Source organism: Frankliniella occidentalis, unplaced genomic scaffold (genome assembly GCF_000697945.3).
Source record: "Frankliniella occidentalis isolate FOCC.00 unplaced genomic scaffold, Focc_3.1 Scaffold15, whole genome shotgun sequence".
In the NCBI taxonomy this organism is placed as follows: domain Eukaryota; kingdom Metazoa; phylum Arthropoda; class Insecta; order Thysanoptera; family Thripidae; genus Frankliniella; species Frankliniella occidentalis.
The window spans coordinates 2210653-2217594 of NW_026267145.1; the positions used below are offsets into that span (position 1 = coordinate 2210653).

At 49.0% G+C, this 6942-nt stretch overlaps 1 protein-coding gene across 1 annotated transcript in view; it reads left to right on the forward strand.

Annotated features, from left to right (window-relative positions):
* Nucleotides 1-6942, forward strand: part of LOC113212703 (PRL-1 phosphatase) — a gene marked incomplete in the record, with an annotated part of 33024 nt that overhangs the window by 7343 nt on the left and 18739 nt on the right. Inside the window, 1 exon segment of the mRNA XM_052264007.1 lies at nt 6763-6922.

Sequence of the window (6942 nt, forward strand, 5' to 3'; positions counted from 1 at the left end):
ACCGGGCCGAGGAGAGTCTGTCTGAAAGGTGATCGCCTTTCCCACGCACATCAGAACTGCCCCGCATGGCGGTGACGCGCTGACGCGCGCTGGCGCGTCAGACCAGCCGTGCCGGGGCGTGCTGTGGAAGTGTGTACATCCGTTAGCAGTGCACTCCTACAATATGCGAGATATAGTGTGCGGATGGCCAGGTAGACTCTGCGTGTGTACATGGCCGGCGGCGGCGCCAATGTCAGCGCTGCTGCTCCGCACAGCTGGCTGATAGTCGCCCCGCCCCGCGGGCCGCCCGCCTCGAGTGGGACGCTGCGACCTGTACTAGTGCCGAACTCATGATGTCAAGTCGAGCAAAAAGAAAGGGAAATAAAAAGCGAACATCAAGTGTGCGTTGACATTGGCGAGAGCGATTGGATAGTTGATATTGCCTTGTCTGACCTGCTGATATGACGTCGGTCGAGACCATGAGAGGCGATGAGAGGAAATAATGAAAACATCATAACGAAAGATCTCGTTGTATTCTTAGGAATTACAGGAAAGGGCTTCTCTTTATTTTTGTGAAGTCTCATTACTGACGCAAGATGTTCGCGGCGGCGCTCAGCCATCGCTCAGCAAGGCTGTGTCGCCGTGTTGGCTTTGGCCTTGGCATTGAGATGGTGTCGTGTCCCCCCAAGACTCGTACGCCGCCGTTTTACTCACGCGCTCACAGTTCGATCGGGATGACCGCGTCTAGAAATCCACGTTAAAAGTACTTAGAGTGGCTCACCGAACCCTATAAGTTATAATTTGGTTCTTGAAACTGCTGTAAGCTGTTTGCCTTTCTCTTGGGCCCATGAGACGCCTCAGTCATTGGCGATAGGCGATAGGCGCGTAAACTGACGACATTATGTTCAGTCTTTCCAAAGTTTACTTGTACACACTAAATGGCGAGGGACAATTTTTGAACGTAGGCTGGATGTGTCTTTGAGCACATCTAAACCAAATGCAAATTTGCATCCAAGTCACATACAAAATATAGCATTTGTACCTAGCCTAGGTACACTTTGTACCTCTGTACAGACAAATTTGTATCTGATGAAGATGTGCTCAAAGACACATCTAACTAAGGTACAAAAATTGTCCCTCCCCATTTAGAGTGTACATATGTTTATACATTGCACTATTGCATAGCATTAGCCTTGGCCAGAAAATACCTTAGTTTATCCTCAAGATCACCCTCAATTTGGGAGTGTTGTATCGATCTGCTCTGCTGCTTTCATGCGGTTGGAGACAGACCTTATCCCGACCTTATCCTTGTGGCAAAGCCGATAAGAATACTAACAACAGTACTCACTCACTTTCCGATAATGCGAGACGCGTCTGGTCAGGTTAAAAAAAAGCGGCCCTACCAGGTACTGAAAAATATCCTCGTAAAAATATACAAAATTAGTTGTGATTTGGATTTACAAAATACGTTGTAAATTTGCGAGAGCCTATATTGACGATCAATTCCGATCCAAGTCGAAACGAAGTGCTTCTAAATTTACACCATCGAAAAGATTCTCGTGAACCTACGACTATTTTCCACAACTTCATGTGGTTTTACCAGAACCAGGCAGAGTGCGTGACGAGAAATGTCTTTTGTCCGGTTCCGGTTACTTGTCGGCAGCTGACTTTGCAAAGCAGTTTTCATAGCTTCGTAGTATAAAGCATTTGCTGCGTAGCTAACAAACATATCGGTTTTGTAAGGCAGTAAGTTTCGTAACCTGCTTGCCGAGCTGCTTGCAAACTATTTTGTTTGGAATACGAACAAAATCCTTCGAAGCTTCCAGTCTCTCCTGAAACGTTCAAATAAATTTCTCTGTAAGGCTAAAGCAGTGTTGAGTTGGCAGCCGATTTGTCCGTTTGTCAGAATGGATGTACTCTGATCAATAATATTTAGCCGTTGGCGGCGCTGAGCCCAGGCTTTGGCTCGCCCCGCTCACCTGTTGGGGGCTGACGTCACTGGCAGGGGGCCAGTAGCGCCGCCAGTGCGCCAGCGGCACGGCAGGTGTGATTGAACTGTCAATAAAGTGCACCAAATCTGGCAAAGAGTGGACGCCCACCCTTTATTCAAAATGTATCAGAGAGAAAAAACAAGCAGCCCCCCCCCCCCCCCCTCACAAGTTGCCAGCTCCACTTCGCTTCGCAGGCAATTCCGTTTCCCTTTTCCCTCAAAAAATGAGACATTGTTTTTACCGTGAGTTTTCAGCTTGTATTGTTTTTCTAACAGTCTTAACTGGACTTTTTGCCATTTTAAGTACGGAGACCTCTAGCTCTGAAACGATTGAAGAGACGACAATTCGAAGGACTGATTCTGATTCAGAATGTTCTGTTTTCGATGGTACTTCCTCTGTCGTTTTTCGATTTGAGGCCTTTTTGTACGTCTTAATGCACAGCGTGGTCATTTTCGGCGTATATTCGTCGAAAAATTTTGCTCTTTTTAGGTGAGACACCTGACTCTGGTATTTGCAGTGCAATACCCTACCCCTAAAACACTCAGGAGTTTGTTTGGATGTGCGTGTTGCATGGCGCCGCGAGGCAACGAACCCATCTCACCCCCTCCGTTCGGATATAACCTAACTCCCCTCCCGTTGTCTGATTGCCCCCGTTTGCACTTTATTTTTACCCTTGTTGCTCCCCGCCCCCGAGAGGCTGTCGACTCCTCGCACACGAGCGAGCGAACCTCGTTCCGTTTCTGAATGTTGCACATCTAATTTTACCAACATTCCTTGCCCAGCTCGGTGTGGTGCGTATGACCTTGGCGGGGTCGCCGCGCCGGCGGGCTGGGCCTCTTTAGTGGTCAGTCCAGTCCGACGAGGCGGTGCCAGACTCTGTCGGAGACTCTGTTTGTCGGAGACTCCGTCGGAGACTCCGTCGGAGACTCACGGAAAAAAAAAAAAGACTTTGTTGTAGGTATCAACTTTGGTCGATAAGCGAAATTCGATTGCAGAAATCGAGAATCCGATGCCCACAGCCAGGAGCTGGTCGTCACGACCAGACACTTGTACGAATAGAACAAACCCCCTCTTCGTACAAGTGTCCGGTCTTGACAACCAGCTCCTGGCTGTGGGCATCGGATTCTTGGTTTCTGCTATCGAATTTTGCCTATCGACCAAAGTTGATCCCCACAACAAAGTCTTTTTTTTCCGTGCTCCGTCGGAGACTCCGTCGGATTCGTCGGAGACTCCGTCGGATTCGTCGGAGACTCCGTCGGAGACTCCGTCGGAGACTCCGTCGGAGACTCCGTCGGAGACTCTGTCGGAGTTTGTTTCTTGGCGAGAACCCCGCGATGGTCTACGGGGTCGTCCAGAAAGTACGTCTGTTTTCTCGGATTCATTCGGCAAATGACGGCAGCTCGGCGCCTGCTAGACTCAGGGTAGGCCACCCCGCACTACATGGATGTCCTGCACGCAAGATGTTGCCTACCTACCAGGCGTTATTATGAGAGCCTTCAGACACTGAACTTGGCAGGTTCAGAATGATGGACCCACTTTTTGAACAACTTTGTTACCGATATTTCTTTAACTTTCGTGAGATGGGGAAAAGAAGGTTTGGTTCTATTGGCATAACTGTAGTTGTTGTAGTTTTTGAGCTCCCAAGATGGCTTCAGCTTCAACTTAAATCATGCCAATCCACCACGTTGTTCCACCTCTAAAAGATGGAGTGATCAATGTTAACAAGCAGGCCCGCCCAAAGGCCTCCACTGTGACGAGTTACCCCTTAGGAGAACATAAATAAAAAAGTACTTCGGAGAATTTTTTGAACCTTGGATACCCCCATTCACACCCTTAGGGGTGGTTGCCAGGATTTGCCGTAGGCGTTTCGTTCTCTAGGAGTGGACCTTAAGATACCATGAAAATTTCAAGTCTCTAGCACTCCTTCTAGTGGAACAGACAGACAGACACACACGAGGTCGTTTGCATAAGACCGCTGAATAGCTTTTTCAAAGCAGAAGAGCGGGCTAAAAAATGATGAAAAAATGCTTCGTAAAAATTGTTTCCCGAAGACAATTCGTGTCAATTTACGAAACTTTTCGTAAAGTTACAAATATGTTCCGTCACGAACTCGAGTTTTCGGCTCATAAAATTTGACTAAATATACACAAATTTAGTAATCAGTGGTTAGAGCTTTGTACTTTACAAAGCAATTCCTAAAATAACTATATCGTAATTTGTTAAAAACGAAGTATTCGTAATAGAAAATTAACCGAGAAAATTTCGCTAAATCATATTTATTCTTTTAACCATGAAAATGTTACAAATTTGGACCAAGTGATTGGCACATAATCGCGTCCTTTCTCAAGACGAAACACCCTTTCCATTTGGTGTGTCGTGTGTCCCAGAACGTCTTACGTTCTTTGAACACCAGTGTCCTAATGTTTGAGTTTTTATGTGAACGTGACTGCATTGTGTAGGATGGAGAATGAAGTCGTAAACAGAGGGTAGGATGCGCTGTGAGCTTAGGATACCTTGACCCCCCTCCCCCCCTTTTCCCTCTTTAAAGCACGCCGAGTCCTCGCTGCCAGCACGCGAGACTACCGCGAAGCTGGGCGACCTGATGAAGATGAGCCAAACAAATACCCCCCCTGCTCACCTCCAAATCACCCGCTCCCGCTGGCCGCCGCCCCGTCGCCCCGCAGTCACAACTGCGTCTAAACCTTCCCGCTCTCCCCCGTTGAGAGGGTGGGGGTAAGAGTCTCGGACGCTGGGACAGGAATACGTCCTGGCAGGTCCTTAGCTTGGCCAGGGCGCCGCTCTGCGCCGCTCTGCGCCAGTCTGTCCACGGGATTAGGTTATTTGCTCAGTGGCCGTCAGTGCGGCTCGCTCCTCCCCTGCGCATCGCCGAGCGCAGACAGGTTCGCTGGTGCACCTCTTTGGAAAGTTTGCTTTGTCACACTGTTTAAAGTTCACAAAGCATTGATCCGTGACCTGCAAAGAGAGAAAAGAATGGAAACATCGTGGCCTCGATGCGCGGACGTGATGCTTTTTAATTACAAAGCCATTTTGCTTTGTAAATACAATGCTTCCATTTTCTTTGTAATTCAAAGCAATGCTTTGTGTTCTTTTCCTAGTGCATTCGAGGAGTTTTTAAGGCTAATTTAATGCACAAACACATTTTCGTCGTGTGCCTTGACCTTTTTGCTTTTGGCACTTTTTTTCTTGCCCTTTTGTGACGGTTTTGCCATTTGTTTTCTTTTTGTTGGTCGCGACCAATCCGCGGATGGTCGATGAACAAGCAGTCGCACAACCTCATTTGAAGTGGAAGACGGTTGAAGATGTCGTATTAAAGGTGCAGCATTTTTGTGGGTTTTCTTTCTTTAGGTCGTATAGCTTTTTTTTCCATCTCTCTCTTGTCATTAAAATTAGCCCGCGACTCTTTCATCGAAATGACGAGGCAAATTCTTCCAGCGAGTGGTGCTCTCTCTGGCCATGCTCTGGACCTGGTGCTGGACAGCTCAGCCAGGCCCGCACCGCTGCTCCTGGTTCCGGCGGTGGGGGTGCGGGGGCGCCGCTGCAGCAGCCGCCGCCGCCACCCTGCGCCTGAGGACCGTGCTTAGGGGAGGTCGCTCCATATTGTTGCATTACTTTTTGCACCGGCCTGCCCCCTCCTCTCGTGGTCGTGGTGGTACGTGTCCTCCACCTCCTAGGTCCCCGCACTGTTACTGCAAGCATTCACCCGGCTCCTACATGCCAGTATGGTGGGTTGCATACGCGCTGGCTCGGAGGCGCTGTCGGGAACGCGCAGGATTCCGTGCATCCCGCGCGGAACCGCGGGCTGAACCCCGGGCTGCAGGATTTCGCTCATCCCCCGAGGTTCCATGGGGGTCTTCGCGGTTCCTCGGGGATGCGCGAAAACCTGCGCGCTCCAGACTGCGCCTGCGAGCCGGTGCTTATGCAACCCACCATACTGGCATGCAAGAGCCGGCACATCCTTTACACACTGTGAAGCATTTATTGCAGGACGCAGAGTATCGCTTTGTAATTGCAAAGTAATGCTTCGTAGTCATCGAACACTTCTGAACCGCAATACGCAAAGCGTTTGCTAAGCATTGCTAACAGTGCGCCATGGTGGACATACAGTGTGTGCTCGTGTGTGGGTGGGGCTGGCGCGCGGCCGAGTCCTCACCTCAGGATGTCCTCCACTCTTGTTGTGACCTTGGTGGCGTGGGTTGTAGTTTTGTTTTCGTGGCGTAATCAGTTTACTTTCGAGTCCGAGTCGCAGAAAGCACAACTTCTGTGCAGTGGAGATGAAGGCTATATATTTGTGTCGTTCGGTTCATAAGTTTCCCGAACACTGTAGTGAATACACTGTAATTTCACAACCTCAGCTGTAAGAGGCAGGTTACAACCCTACTTCTTATAAGTAACATTTTACGCCATGGCTGTACTTGATGGCATCATGGGTTGTAAAATGATTTCTTCAAAGCAGTTGTGCAGGTGCTTCGATTCAATGTTTTAACGTAAATTTGTCGTATAAGCTTACAAGCCCGATATGCTCATTTGGGTTTATTGTAATTTTACAACTAGAGCTATGTAAATTAATGCATCGTAATCAAAGATTAAAAGTCCTGTCAGCCGAAAAATTAGCAATGGAAGGTGGAAGGTTGTAAAGCTACAGTGGTATTTTCAACAGTGAAGGACTTGTTAGTCTCAACCTCGTCAACTGTGGAGCTAAACTTGAAAAGATCAGTTTGCCTGGTGCATTTTGCCTTTTTCCTTTCTCTAACTCAGTTGTTCTGTGTTGCAGATTCCAGGCGCGCTCTTCCCTTCCCTTATGGAGTTCCAGCTGGATAGTGCCGAGTACTGCCAGGCCCAACACAAGTAGAGGGCGTTCGCAGCTCGTCCAGAGCACTAGTCCAGCCGCACTGAGAGCAGGCGAGCCGGTAGCAGCAGCAGTGTGGGCCAGCCGCGCCCGCCACGCCCCGCC